Source organism: Loxodonta africana, chromosome 8, assembly GCF_030014295.1.
Source record: "Loxodonta africana isolate mLoxAfr1 chromosome 8, mLoxAfr1.hap2, whole genome shotgun sequence".
NCBI classification, from domain to species: domain Eukaryota; kingdom Metazoa; phylum Chordata; class Mammalia; order Proboscidea; family Elephantidae; genus Loxodonta; species Loxodonta africana.
The window spans coordinates 125,109,142-125,125,621 of record NC_087349.1 but is presented as its reverse complement, the minus strand read 5'-3'; the positions used below and the strand labels follow the sequence as shown (position 1 = coordinate 125,125,621).

The window sequence follows — 16,480 nt, the reverse complement described above, 5'->3', positions numbered from 1 at the left end:
AGACTTTGCGTTTATGAAATATAAAGGTAGTTCAAGTGTGAGTATGAATTGAAAAACAGTAATAGGATTTGTGATTACTTATTTAATGCAAGTTGTTTCTTAAACTGAGTTACAGACTAATGCTGAGATGCAAACACGAACACTCCTGCAAAGGCCTCGCTGCCAGTGCTGTCTCTGTCAGGCATAGTGGTCCAGGGTGAGACAGGGCCCAAGGGGGTGCTCAGCAAAAAGTCGGGGCCAGACCGGGACAGCTTCGCCAGCTCTGCCCTGGAATCCCTGGCCTTGGCCTGACTGCTTTCATTCAGAAGAGAGCTTGGCGAGGGGCAGGGGAGGGGTACACAATGACCGCCTGCCCTTGGGATGTCCCAGGCATGTGAGGCAGGAGAGAACTGGACATATTCTAGAGTCATTTGTGAATAGCAGAGTGTTATTTTTTTTACTTAAGTCACAGGATGGACAACCACAGAAGTACAAAGGGTCAGTAACACATGAAACACATGTGAACATTGTATGTGAACTCTGTGCTTACTTGGGCAGTACATAAAAATTGGAAAGATACAGCGATTAGCCAGGCTCCTGCGCAAAGATGACACACAGATTTGTGAAATATACTTGAACTTTGCTAGTAGTCAAAGAGATGCAAAACAGAATGCCGGCTGTTTAGGTAGGTACCTTAATATGTAAGAGCTATTTAAAAGAGCAGAAAATTAGAGATTATACCCAAATGCCCAACAGTGAGAGAATGATTAAGTTATATCCGATCCATATAACAAAACAGCTGATAGTCGGTTGATGCTTTTGAAGAATATTTACTCAAAATATTCACATTGTAATGGGGCAAAAGGAAACCCTGGTGGCGTAGTGGTTAAGTGCTACGGCTGCTAACTAAAGGGTTGGCAGTTCGAATCCTCCAGGTGCTCCTTGGAAACTCTGGGGCAGTTCTATTCTGTCCTATAGGGTCGCTATGAGTTGGAATCGACGGCACTGGGTTTTTGGTTTTTTGGTAACAGGGTAAAGCAAAGCTGCAAGTGCAGTACAATCCCAGTATTTATGTGCTAGTTACACCTCTCCAAAAGAACAGCATGTTTGTAGTGGCTGTAGGAATGCAGGTGGTTTCATCTTGGTCTTACATGTTTTCTATTTTTAATCATGAGACTGTGCCTCTTATAATGAGAGAAAAGCATTTTTTGTATTTTTTTTAATAATAGAGGTCGTTTCTGTTTCTTAGGCCTCATGTGTAAAGCACCTGGCACACAGGCGTTCCATAATTGCTCCTCCTGTTCCTCCGCTCACACACACTTAAAGGACCTCTGTTTTGAGCACTAGATAAAAGGTCTTGTGTGAAGGGAGAGTCACTTGCTACCTTGTCCTTAGAGATTTTTAACTTAGGGCTGTTACCACCATTCCTTGGTAGATTGTGAATCAGGCTTTGTTTACATTTTGAACTTCGGGTTGACACAGTCTTTCCTGAGCCCAGCTGACATAGGCTAGGAATTAGATACATAATTAATAAAATCAAGGGAGACAAATAGCAGACCACGGGAACCTCAGTGCAGCCAGACATCCCCCAGGACAGGCCTCTGGCCCTTCCTGATCAGCTTGTGGAACTCATCCTTCAAGAGTCCATCTGTCCAGTCTTCACTGACACCAGGTGTTTGCAGAACACCTGGAAGTCACCTTGATGGGGACACTCACCACATAGACGGGCTCGTCAGGCCCTCTGAGACTCCCCCCTGCCACCAACAGGACTGCCCTCTTTGGCCTGCGGTAAGAGTGACCATGTGTTTTAGAATGCCCTGTCCTCCAGCCAGTTAAGCTGAAGGTGAGAAAGGATAAGGAACGGAGCAGGGCATTTCAGTTCTTTAAATTTTTCTCTTATTAACTCACAGCTACAAATGAAGACATTTGCAATGGAGGGTATTTAATTTTCTAAAAACCTGCTGTACCAGGATGTGAAGTGGCATTGCAAATCAAAATAGACTGCCCCAACAAAACACTGCTCTGTCTCCTGTCTTCGAGCAGAGACATACATGTCCAGGGTCATGTGGCACAAACTGGGAGTGCTGTGATTAAAATGCACAGATGTTTAATGTTCTAAATGGCATGCAGAAATGCTGGATTTTCTTTAATATTTAGAGGTACTTACGTGAATCTGGTCAACAAGTGAGTGAAACCCTAGAGGGGAGATTTTCAAAGAAGAGATGAAATGTGTTGGCTAGTGATGACGCTTAGAGAGACAGAGCCAAAGAAGAAAACTACAAGGGCTTGAGAGGCTTTCATAGGCAGCATGACTGCCACTTCCCAGCCTCTGTGAGGACCATCACCCTGGCCTACATGTCAGCCAGTACCCATCAGAGCCAGCCAGTACCCAGTAGAGCCTCTCACTACCCGTTAGAGCCAGACAGTACCCAGCACCCAACAGAGTCAGCCAATACATGTTAGAGCCTCTCAGTACTCATCAAAGCTGGCCAGTACCCATCAGAGCCGACCAGCACCCATCAGAGCCAACCAGTACCCATGAGAGCCAGCCAGCACCCATCAGAACCTCTCAGTATCAGAGCTGTTTGATACACATCAGAGCTGACCAGCACCAAACAACTGGCCAGCATCCATCAGAGCCAGCCAGTACCCATCAAAACTTCTCAGTACCCATCAAAACTGGCCAGTACCCAGTACCCATCAGCAGAGCCTCTCAGTACTTGTTAGAGCCTGTGAGTACCTATCAGCGCTGGCCAGCACCCATCAGAGCCTCTCAGAACTTGTTAGAGCCAGCCAGTACCTACCAGAGCTGGCCAGCACTCATCAAAGCAAGTTGGTACCCACCAGTCTCTCAGTACCCATCAAAGCTGGCCAGTACCCATCAGAGCCACTGAGTACCATCAGAGCCAGCCAGCACTCATCAGAGCTGGCCAGTACTTGGCAGAGCCACTCGATACCTGTCAGAATCATCTAGTATCCAACAGAGCCAACCAGCACTCATCAGAGCTGACCAGTACCCCCAACAGAGCCATATCAAAACAAAACAAGAAGCTAGGACACAGTAAGCATTAGAGCTGTCCCTTCTTCCCTCCCCATTGAAATCTGCCTGCACTTCCCCCTGTCTCCTGGTCTTCTGTGCCTTGGGAGCCTGCACCCCAGCACACTTTTCTGGAGCAGGAATACATGGGTCACAGGCTCCCTTCACTCTCTGGTTACTGGCAGACATAGCCTCTGCATTTGAGTGATTTCTGTTCACAACCTCCTGTCATTGGATGGCTTATCAGAAAATGTTAAGTCATTTATCCAAATATACACAGCTAGTAGGTGGGGCCAAGATGGCTGAGTAGTCAGATGCTTCCTGTGGTTCCTCTTACAACAAAGACCAAAAAAAAAAAAAAAAAAAACAAGTGAATTGATTATATATGACAATCTTGGGGCCCTGAACATTAAAGACAAAGTTGAGGAGACAAACAGGGTGCAGGGGGAGGGAAAGACAGTTCAGAAGCAGCAAGGTTTTGCCAGACCTAACCTGGCTGGCACCCCCACAGGCTGGATCAGCTGGCACACACAGGCTGAGGCAAGGAGCAGTGCTCAGGACGTGTTTTCTGCACTTGGAGAAGCTGAGCAGTGGAGAGTCTGCTCAAGCCTCTGGAACCAGGGAGAAGCAGCACTGATTCTGAGAAAGTTAAGTGCAAGCGTCTAACCTACTCCATGGGATCAAAAAAATACTTCCTCCCTCTGGGAAGTATCTCTTTCCCATTTACCCTGCCCCCTCCCCACTCTGCTCCAGTCGCAGAAGTGGTATCTGTCACGCACCCTGAGCCATTCTCCTGGTTTTGGAGAGGGAATAAATTGACAAACAGGGAAAAATAATCTGTCAGCTCCTCTAAGCTGGGAACTCAGGGCAGGCACAGCCCTTTGCCTAGGCACAGGCGTAAGGTGTCCATGGACTTTGAATGACTTTAATCCCTGCCTAGACCTGTGTGGGGCCATTTAAACAGCATAAGCCCTCATTAGCACAGCACAGCACAGCAGGGTATATACCTGAAGCCTATTATAGGGTCGCTATGAGTCGAAATCAACTCGATTGCAGTGGGTTAGATTTGGTTTGGGTTTTATTTTCAACTGCAACACCTAAGGGAGAGTGGCGGATTCATGACGTTTGACACCACCCTGCCCATTAAACATTAAACAGAGTCCTCACCTACCCACATCAGAGGCCTGAGGGCTGATGGCTCCACCCACTCCACCTAGCCGCCTTCAACAGGGGCCCAAGAATAAGTGGTGCCTCCCAGTCCTTACAGCAAATGGCACTGGGTGCCGAAAGTCCAGCTAGAAAACCCACCTACCTACAAGCTCTAGGGAACAGGGACATGCCTTCCATCCAGTCACTCAGGGGCAGGTGTTAGCTCCCTTGCTCAGCACATAACCCACTACTCCAGCAAGATACCTGTGCCTACTAAAATCACCACTACGTAGCCCTGTCCATCTAGGACTGTAGGCGAGAGCTCGCAGCACACACCTGGTGACCGACCTGGACACCTGAGCTGAATCCGCACAAGAAAAGTAAATGGGCTTCTGGGCTCACATACCTAGTAAGAGCTCTAACCAACTGGTGACAGGACGAGAGAACTTCAAAGACACCAATAATCAAAGTAGCTCACATGACCAGCCTATTTGGGCATATCAAAACAAAACAAAATGAAAAGCTAGGACACAGTAAGCAAACATAAATAAATATAACTTATTGATGGCTGGGAGACAATAAAAAAGTCAATATCAAATCAGATAAAGAGGCAGACCATGATGGCTTCAGCAAGTGACCAAAACAAAGAACCAACAAACCTCCCAGAGGAAGTGAAGGCCTTGGAATTAGCAGAAGTAGAATTCAAAAGATTCATATACAGAGCTCTTCAAGAGATCAGGAAGGAGATCAGGCAAAATGCAGACCAGGCCAAGGAACACACAGACAAAGCAACAGAGGATCTTAAGAAGGTTATACAAGAGCATAAAGACAAATTTAACAGGCTACAAGAATCCATAGAGAGGCAGAAAACAGTAATCCAAAAGATTAACAACAAAATTTCATAATTAGACAATTCCATAAAAAGTGATAGGAGCAGAATTGAGGCAACGGAAGTCAGAATTAGTGAGATTGAAGATAAAGCACTTGACACCAATTTATTTGAGGAAAAATCACATAAAAGAAGTTTAAAAAAGAAACCCCTTAATTATGTGAGACTATCAAGAGGAAGGAATAACCTAAGAGTGACTGGAGTACCAGAACAGGGAGGGATAACAAAATACAGAGAGAATTATTGAAGATTTATTGGCAGAAAACTCCCCTGATATAGTGAAAGATGGAAAGGTACCTATCCAAGAAGCTCATCGAATCCTACACAGGTTAGATTCCAAAAGAATGTCACCAAGACGTATTATAATCAAACTTGCCAAAACCAAAGAGAATTTAAAGAGCAGCTAGGGATAAATTAAAAGTCATCTACAGAGGAGAGTCAATAAGACTAAGCTGTGACTACACAGCAGAAACCATGCAGGCAAGAAGGCAATGGGATGATGTATATAAAATCTTGAAGGAAAAAATTTGCCTGCCAAGAATTATATATTCAGCAAAACTGTCTCTCAAATATGATGGTGAAATTAGGGCATTTCCAGGTAAAGAGAAGGGAATTTGTAAAAACCAAACCAAGATGACAAGAAATACTACAGGGAGTCCTCCAGTTAGAGAATCAATAACATCAGATAAAAACCTAAGACTAGAACACAGGACAGAACAACCAAATATCAACCTGCCTAGATAGAGGAGTCACAAAAATAAATCAAACCTAAAACACTGAAAATAGGGAAACAGAGACATCAATATGTAAAAGATCACAACATTAAAAAAAGGGACTAAATAATGCAGTCAGAACTTTTATATGGAGAGGAAGTCAAGGCAATATCAAGAAATAAAAGATTGGTTTCCATAAGGGAAAATATTGGTAAATCTTAAGGTAATCGCAAAGGAAGCTAACAATACCATACATCAAAATAAGAAAAACAAAGACTCAGCAAACACAAAATCAACAACAATGAAAAAGATGAAAAGAAAGTCATAAAGAAAAACAACTCAGCACAGGAAATTAAGTGGAACAAAGAAACTGTGAACAACACACACACACACAAAAATGCATAAAAATGACAGCACTGAACTCAATACCTATCAAAAATTATCCTGAATGTAAATGGACTAAATGCACCAATAAAGAGACAGAGAGTGGCAGAATGGATTAAAAAACACAATCTGTCCATATGCTGCATAGAAAAGACACACCTTAGACATAGAGACACAAATAAACTAAAACTCTAAGGATAGAAAAAATATATCAAGCAAACAATGATCAAAAATGAGCAGGAGTGGCAATATTAATCTCTGACAAAATAGACTTTAAAGCAAAATCCACCACAAAGGATAGGGAAGGACACTATATAATGATTAAAGGGTCAGTACACCAGCAGAACATAACCATAATTAATATTTATGCACCCACTGACAGGGCTCCAAAATACATAAAACAAACTCTAACAGCATTGAAAAGAGAGATAGACAGCTCCAGAATAATAGTAGGAGACTTCAACACACAAAAGATCTAAATGCCACAATCAGCCAACTTGACCTCATAGTCATATACAGAACACTCCATCCAAAAGAAGCCAGTACACTTTCTTTTCCAGCACACATGGAACAGTCTCCAGAATCGACCACATATTAGGTCACAAAACAAACCTTAACAGAATACAAAACATTGAAATATTACAAAGCATCTTTTCTGACCATAAAACCAAAAAAGTAGAACTCAATAACAGAAAAAGCAAGGGAAAAAGTTAAACACATGGACACTGAACAACACCTTGCTCAAAAACTACTGGGTTATAGAAGAAACTAAGGATGGAATAAAGAAATTCATAGAATCGTATGAGAATAAAAACACATCCTACCAGAACTTTTTTTGGAAACCCTGGTAGTGTAGTGGTTAAGTGCTACAGCAGTTCGAATCCACCAGGCGCTCCTTGGAAACTCTACAGGGCAGTTCTACTATGTCCTATAGGGTCAGTATGACAGAACTTTTGGGACACAGCAAAAGCAGTGCTCAGATGTAAATTTATAGCAATAAATGCACACATCCAAAAAGAAGGAAAGGCCAAAATCAGAGCATTAACCCTACAACTCAAACAAATATAAAGAGAACAGCAAAAGAAGCCCTTGGGTGCCAGAAGAAAGCAAATAATAAAAAATGAGAGCAGAATTAAATGAAATAGAGAATAGAAAAGCAGTTGAAAGAGTTAACAATACTAAAAGCTGGTTCTCTGAAAATACCAACAAAATCGATAAACCATTGGCCAAAGTGACAAAAGAAAAACAGGAGAGGAATGAAATAACCTGAATAAGAAATGAGATGGGTGATATCACAACTGACCCAACTGAAATTAAATGAATCATAACAAAATACTATGAAAAATTGTACTCCTGAGGCAGGGCCAAGATGACGGAGCAGTCAGATGCTTCTGGTGATACCTCTTACAAAAAATATCTGAAAAAACAAGTGAAGTGATTATACACGTATGTCAAGTTAGGAGCCCTGAACCTCAATGGCAAAGTTAGGAAATCGAACTGAGTGGTAGGGGGAGGGAGAGATGGTTCAGAAGCTGCAAGGAGTTGCCAAAACTGACTCAGCGGGAACCGGAGCCCTCAGGCAACATCCCCTGGTGGCACCGCGGCAGGGCTGGTGGCGTTCGGGATGCAGATTCCCCAGGAAGAGACGCCAAGCCTCACAGTCTACTCACGCCTCCGGAATCAAAAAACAACGCTCTTGGCAAAAGCTAAGTACTTGCATCTATTTTACCACACTCCCAGCTCCCAAGCAGGCTTCAGTGGCTGTTGATTTCCCTGGACATGAGATAGGCTCTGCTGTGCATTCTGAGCCATTCTCCCAGCCTTGGAGAAGGAATAAATTAACAATTGGGAGAAAAGATAATCTGCGGGCTTCCCTAAGCTAGGAACTCAGGGCAGAAGCAGCTCCTGTCCAGGTACAAACAGTCCACAGATTTAGAATGCCTTTCACCCTTGCATGGACCTGTGTGGGCCCATTTCAGAAGATTAGACCTTTGTTGACAGGCTTCAATGGTATATGTGTCTGAGATTGACTTTAACTGTTTCAGCTGTGCGGTGAAGAGGTGGGTTTTTGGCATTTGACACCACTCTGCCTATTAAACAGGGTCCTCACCTCTGCATATCGGGGCCTGAAAACCGCTGGCTCCACTGATGCCACCTAGCCATCCACAAAAGGGTCCAAGGATAAGTGGTGCCTCCCAGTCCTTACAACCAAAAGCATTGGGTGCCATGGTCCAGCTGCATAACCCACCCACCTGTGTGCTCTAGGGAAGAGGGATGCACTTTCCTCGCAGTCAATCGGGGGATGGTTATCAGCCCTATACCTTGCTCAGAGCTTGACCCCCTGCTGCAACCAGATACCTTTGCCTACACCAGTCACCCCTTACCCTCTAAGACTGTAGGGTAGATCCTGCATCACACACTTGGTGACCAACTACCTGGACACTTCAGCTAAATCCATACAAGAAAAGTGAATGGACTCCTACGCTCATATACCTGGTAACAGCTTTAGCCATCTGGTGTTAGGATGTCAGAGATTCAAAGGCAGAAATAAGTTAGCTCTCTCAAACAATGTATTTGGGCATATCAAAACAAAACAAAGCAAGAAGCTAGGGTGGAGTACATAAACATAAATTAAAAATAATTAAAAATACAATAACAACAGTCGATACAAAATCACATAAAGAAGCAGACCATGATCGCTTCAACAAGCTCTCAAAACAAAGAATCGAGGTATCTTCCAGACAAATACGTCATCTTGGAATTACCAGAGGCAAAATACAAAAGATTAATTTACAGAACTCTTCAAGAGATCCAGAAGGCAATCAGGCGAAATGCGGAACAAGCCAAGGAACACACAGATAAAGCAGTAGAGGAAATTAAGAAGGTTATTCAAGAACAAAATGAAAAGTTTGATAGGTTCCAAGAATCCATAGAGAGAAAACAATCAGAAATTCAGAAGATTAACAATAAAATTTCAGAATTAAACAACTCAATAGAAAGTCAGAGGACAAATTGAAGAAATGAAAGTCAGAATTAGTGAGATTAAAGATAAAACACGTGGCACCAATATATTAAAAAAAAAAATCAGATAAAAGAATTTAAAAAATTAAGAAACCCTAAGAATCATGTGAGACTCTATCAAGAGAAATAAACTATGAGTGATTGGACTACCAAAACAGGAAGGGAGAACAGAAAATACAGAGAATTGTTGAAGATTTATTGGCAGAAAACTTCACTGATATTGTGAAAGATGAGAAGATATCTATCCAAGATGCTCATTGAACCCTACATAAGTTAGATCTCAAAAGAATGTCACCAAGATGTATTATAATCAAACTCATCAAAACCAAAGATAAAGAGAATTTTAAGAGCAGTTAGGGATAAACAAAAAGTCACCTACAAAGGAGAGTCAATAAGAATAAGCTAAGACTACTCTGCAGAAACCATTCAGTCAAGAATCCAATGGGATGACATATATAAAGCATTGAAGAAAAAAAATTGCCAGCCAAGAATCACATATCCAGCAAAACTGCCTCTCAAATATGGAGGCAAAATTAGGACATTTCTGGATAAAAGGAAGTTTAGGGAATTTGCAAAAACCAAACCAAAACTACAAGAAATACTACAGGGAGTCCTCTGATTAGAAAGTCAATAACATCAGATATCAACACATGACAGAGCAACCTGAGTTTTATATCAACTCAGACAGGAAAATCACAAAAATGAATCAAGATAAAAAAATGTGCAAAACAAGGAACCAGCAATGTCATAATGTAAAAGATGGCAATATTAAGTCAATAAAGAGGTACTAAAAAATGTAGTCATAGATCATTCATTTGGAGAGGAAGTGAAGGTAACATAAAGTAAAAAAGTTTTGTTTCAACTTAGAAGAATAGGGGTATTAAGGTAACCACAAAGTAAACTAACAATCCTACACATAAAAATAAAATACAAGAAAAACAAAGACTCAGCAAAAACAAAATCAATAGCAATGAGAAAGAGGAAAAGACAGAATATAAAGAAAAACTACTCAGGACAAAAAAATTAACTGGAAAAAAGAAACTGTCTACCACACGCAAAAAAGGCATCAAAATGACAGCACTAAACTCATACCTAACCATAATTATGCTGAATGTAAATGGAGTAAATGCACCAATAAAGAGACAGAGAGTGGCAGAATGGATTAAAAAAAAATCCGTCTATATGCTACCTACAAGAGACACACTTTAGACTTAAAGACACAAACTAAAACTCTGAAGATGGAAAAAAATACATCAAGCAAACAACAATTAAAAAAGCAGGAGTGGCAATATTAATTTCTGACAAAATAGACTTTAAAGTTAAATCCACCACAAAGGATAAGGAAGGACACCATATAATGATGAAAGGGACAATATACCCGGAGGATATAACCATATTAAATATTTATGCACCCAATGACAGGGCTGCAAGATACATAAAACAAACTCTAACAGCATCCAAAAGGAAGACAGACAGCTCCACAATAATACTAGAAGACTACAACACACCTCTTTTGGTGAAGGACAGAACATCCAGAAACAAACTCAATAAATACACGGAAGATCTAAATGCCACAATCAACCAACTTGATCTCATAGACATATACAAAACACTCCACCCAACAACAGCCAAGTATACTTTCTTTTCCAATGCACATGGAATATTCTCTAGAAAAGACCACATATAGGTCACAAAGCAAGCCTTAACAGAATCCGAAACATTGAAATACTACAACGCATCTTCTCTGACCATAAAGCCGTAATAGTAGAAATCAATAACAGAAAAAGCAGGGAAAAGAAACACTTGGAAACTGAACAACACCTTGCTCAAAAATAACTGTGTTACAGTAGAAATTAAGGATAGAATAAAGAAATTCTTACAATCCAAAGAGAATGAAAGCACTTCCTATCAGAACCTTTGGGACACAGCTAAAGTGGTGCTCAGAGGTCAATTTATAGCAATAAATGCACACATACAAAAAGAAGAAAGAGCCAAAATCAAAGAATTATTCCTACAACTTGAACAAATAGAGACCAACAAAAGAAGCCCTCAGGCCCCAGAAGAAAGCAAATAATAAAAATTAGAGGAGAATTAAATGAAATAGAGAACAGAAAAAACAATTAGAAGAGTTAACAAGACCAAAAGCTGGTTCTTTGAAAAAATTAAGAAAATCGATAAACCATTGATCAAACTGACAAAAGAAAAACAGGAATAAGAAATGAGATGAGAAATATCACAACAGACCCAAATGAAATTGAAAGTCATATTGGATTACTATGAAAAATTGTATTCTAACAAATTTGAAAGCCTAGAAGAAATAGACAAATTTCCAGAAACACACTACCTACCTAAAGTAAAACAAACAGAGGTAGAACAACTAAATAAACCGATTAAAAAAAAAAAAAGAAGAAGAGATTGAAAAGGTAATTGAAAAACTTCCAACAAAAAAAAAAGTCCTGGCCCTGAGGGCTTCAAGGAGAATTCTGCAAAGTTTCAGAGAAGAGTTAATAGCACTACTCCAAAAACTACTAGAGGTATTTAAGAGTATAGAATAGGATGGAGTACTCCCAAACTCATTCTATGAAGCCAGCACATCCCTGATACTAAAACCAGGTAAAGGCACCATAAGAAAAAAAAAAAAAGTTAGACTTATATCCCTCATGAACTTAGATGCAAAAATGCTTAACAAAATTCTAGCCAATAGAATTCAAGAACATATCAAAAAAATAATTCACCATGACCAAGTGGGATTCATACCAGGTATGCAGGTTTAGTTCAACATTAGAAAAACAATGAATGTAATCCATCATGTAAATGAAAGACAAGAATCACATGATCTTATCAATTGATGCAGAAAAGGCATTTGACAAAGTCCAACACCCATTCATGATAAAAACTCTCAGCAAAACAGGAATAGAAGGAAAATTCCTCAACATAATAAAGGGCATTATATAAAGCCAACAGCCAACATCATCCTAAATGGAGAGAACCCGAAAGGATTCCCCTTGAGAACAGGAACCAGACAAGGATGCCCTTTATCACAACGCTTGTTCAACATTGTTTTGAAGGTCCTAGCCAGAGCAATTAGGCTAGATAAAGAAATTAAGGGGGTCCAGATTGGTAAGGAAGAAGTAGAAGTATCTCTATTTGCAGATAACATGATCTTACACACAGTAAAAAAAAAAAAAAAAAAAATCCTTAAGAAAACTACTGAAACTAATAGAAGAGTTCAGCAGGGAATCAAGATACAAGATAAACATACAAAAATCAGTTGGATTCCTCTATACCAATAAAGGGACCCTCGAAGTAGGAAATCACCAAATCAATACTGTTTATAATACCCCCCAAGAAGATAAAATACTTAGGAATAAATCTAACCAGAGACATAAAAGACCTATACGATGAAAACTACAAGACACTACTGCAAGAAACCAAAAGAGACCTACATAAGTGGAAAAACATACCTAGCTAATGGTAAAAAAAAATGGTTAGGAAGACTCAATACTGTAAAAATATCTATTCTACCCAAAGCAATCTATAGGTACACTGCAAATCTGATCCAAATCCCAATGACATTTTAAAAGAAATTTTTATTGTGCTTTAAGTAAAAGTTTTCAAATCAAATCAGTCTCTCATACAAAACCTTATATACACCTTGCTATATACTCCTGGAAACCCTGGTGGCGTAGTGGTTAAGTGCTATGGCTGCTAACCAAGAGGTCAGCTGTTCAAATCCACCAGGCGCTCCTTGGAAACTCTACGGGGCAGTTCTACTCTGTCCTATAGGGTTGCTATCAGTCGGAATTGACTCGACGGCAGTGGGTTTGGTTTTGGTTGATGTACTCCTAGTTGCTCTCCCCCTAATGAGACAGCACATTCCTTCTTTCTACCCTGTGTTTCTGTGTCCATTCAGCCAGCTTCTGTCCCCCTCATCCTGCACATCTCCCCTCCAGACAGGAGCTGCCCAGATAGTCTCATGTGTCTACTTGTTCCAAGAAGCCCACTCCTCACCAGTTACATTTTCTGTCTTGTAGTCCAGTCCAGTCCCTGTCTGAAGAGTTGGCTTTGAGAATGATTCCTGTCTTGGGCTAATAGAAGGTCTGGGCACTATTGCCTCCCGGGCCCCTCTGGTCTCGGTCAGACCGGTCAGTCTAGTCTTTTTACTAGAATTTGGGGTCTGCATCCCACTGCTCTCCTGCTCCATCAGGGATTCTCTGTTTTGCTCCCGGTCATGGCAGTCATTGATTGTAGCTAGGCACCATCTAGTTCTTCTGGTCTCAGGCTGATGTAGTCTTTGATTTATGTGGCCCAGTCTAACTCTTGGGCTCATACTTCCCTTGTGTCTTTGATGATCTTCATTCTCCTTTGCTCCAGGTGGGTTGAGACAATTGTTGCAGCTCAATGACATTTTTTAATGAGATGGAGACAAAAATCACCAACTTCATATGGAAAGGAAAGTGGCCCGGGATAAGTAAAGAATTAGTGAAAAAAGAACAAAGTGGTAGTCCTCACACTACCTGATTTTAGAAACTATTATACCACCACAGTAGTCAAAACAGCCTGGTACTGGTACAACAGACACATAGACCAACAGAACAGAATCCAGACATAAATCCATACACATACGAGCAGTTAATATTTGACAAAGGCCCAAAATCAGTTAAATGGGGAAAAGACAGCCTCTTTAACAAGTAGTGCTGGCATAACTGGATACACGTCTGCAAAAAAAAAGAAACAAGACCCGTAACTCACACCTTGCACAAAAACAAAGTCAAAACGGATCAAAGACCTAAACGTAAAATCTAAAACGATAAAGGTCCAAAAAACCAAAACCAAACCCAGTGCCATCGAGTCGATTCCGACTCATAACGACCCTATAGGACAGAGGAGAACTGCCCCATAGAGTTTCCAAAGAGCACCTGGCGAATTCGAACTGCTGACCCTTTGGTTAGCAGCTGTAGCACTTAACCACTATGCCACCAGGGTTTCCAGATAAAGATCATGGAAGGAAAAATAAGGACAACACTAGGAGCCCTAATACCTTGCTTAAACAGCATACAAAATATTACTAACAATGCACAAACAACAGAAGAGAAACTAGACAACTGGGAGCTCTTAAAGATCCAACACTTCTGCTCATCCAAAGACTTCACCAAAAGAGTAAAGAGATTATCTACAGACTGGGAAAAAAATTTTAGCTATGACAATTCTGATCAGCATCTGATCTCTAAATTCTACATGATACTGCAAAAATACAACAAAAGCACTAATAACCAAATTAAAAAATGGGCAAAGGTTATGAAGAGACACTTCACCAAAGAAAACATTCAGGCAGCTAACAGATACATGAGGAAATGCTCTCGATCATTAGCCATTAGAGAAATGGAAGTCAAAACTACAATGAGATTCCATTTCACTCCAACAAGACTGGCATTAATCCATAACATACAAAATAATAAGTGTTGGAGAGGTTTTGGAGAGACTGGAACCCTTATACACAACTGGTGGGAATGTAAAATGGTACAACTGCTTTGGAAATCGATTTGGTGCTTCATTAAAAAGCTAGAAATATAACTATTATACAATCCAGCAATTCCACTCCCTGAAATATATCCTAGAGAAATAAGAGCCTTCACACAAACAGATATATGCACACCTGTGTTTGTTGCAGCACTGTTTATAATAGCAAAAAGATGGAAGCAACCATGGTGCCCATCAACGGATGAATGGATAAATAAATTATGATATAGTCACACAATGGAATACTATGCAATGATAAAGAACCGCAGTGAATCTGTGAAACATTTCATAATGTGGAGGAATCTGGGCAGGCAATGTGGTGAATGAAATTGGTCAGTTGCAAAAGGACAAATATTGTAAGAGACCACTATTATAAGAATTTGAGAAATAGCTTAAGCACAGAAGAAAATATTCTTTGATGGTTACAGGGTAGGGAGGGAGGGAGAGGGGTATTCACTAATTAAGTAGGAGACAAGAACTATTTTAGGTGAAGGGAAAGACAACACGCAGTACAGGAGAGGTCATCATAACTGGACTAAACCAAAAGCAAAGAAGTTTCCTGAATACAACCGAACGCTTAGAAGGCTAGAATAGCAGGAGTGGGGGTCTGGAGACCATAGTTTCAGGGGAACGCCTAGGTCAATTGGCATAACAAAATGTATTAAAACATTCTGCATCTCACTTTGGCGAACAGCATCTGGGGTCTTAAACGCTAGCAAGTGGCCATCTAAGATGCATCAACTGGTCTCAATTCACCTGGCGCAAAGGAGAATAAAGAACACCAAAGAAACAAGGTAATTATGAGCCCAAAGAAACCAGAGACAAGAAGAACTAGATGGTGCCTGGCTACAACCGATGACTGCCGTGCCAGCTAACACAACCTGATGGAACAGGAGAGCAGTGGGATGCAGACCTCAAATTCTCATTAAAAGACCAGACTTAATGGTCTGACTAAGACTAGAAGGACTCCAGATGCTGTGGTCCCCAGACCTTCTTTTAGCCCAAAACTGGAACCATTTCGTTCAGACAGGGATTGGACTAAAGTATAAGAGAGAAAATTGTACTGGTGAGGAGTGAGCTTATTGGCTTATATACACAAGTGAGCTTATATACACAAGAGACTATGTGGGCAGCTCCTGTCTGGAGGGGTGATGAGAATGCAGAGGGGGACAGAAGCTGGCTGAATGGACACGAGGAAATACAGGGTGGAAAGAAGGAAAGTGCTGTTTCATTAGGGCAAGAGCAACAAGGAGTACAAAGCAAAGTGTATATAAATTTTTGTATGAGAGACTGACTTGATTTGTAAACTTTCACTTAACACACAAAAAACAAAAAAAGAGTGTTGACAAAGGGCATCTTTGTCTGGTTCCGCTTATCAAGGGGAATGCTTTCAGACTCTCTCCATTTAGGATGATGTTTGCTGTTGGCTTTGTATAAATGCCCTTTATTATGTTGAGGAATTTCCCTTCTGTTCCTATTTTGCTGAGAGTTTTTATCACAAGTCATTGTTGGACGTTGTCAAATGCCTTTTCTACATCAGGTGGTTCTTGTCTTTTGTTTTATTTATATGATGGATTACATTGATTGTTTTTCTTATATTGAACTATCCCTGCATACCTGGTATGAATCCCACTTGCTCATGGTGAATTATTTTTTTCATATGTTGTTGAATTCTATTGGGCTAGAATTTTGTTGAGGATTTTTACATCTAAGTTCATGAGGGATAAAAAAAAAAAAAAGAAGTTCATGAGGGATATAGGTTTGTAATTTTCTTTTTTTGTGGTGTCT

At 40.6% G+C, this 16,480-nt stretch overlaps 1 pseudogene; it reads left to right on the top strand.

The window, feature by feature from the left end:
* The first annotated feature begins 520 nt into the window (after nt 1-520).
* Nucleotides 521-621, top strand: LOC111752996 (U6 spliceosomal RNA; annotated as a pseudogene).
* Nucleotides 622-16,480: the final 15,859 nt, after the last annotated feature.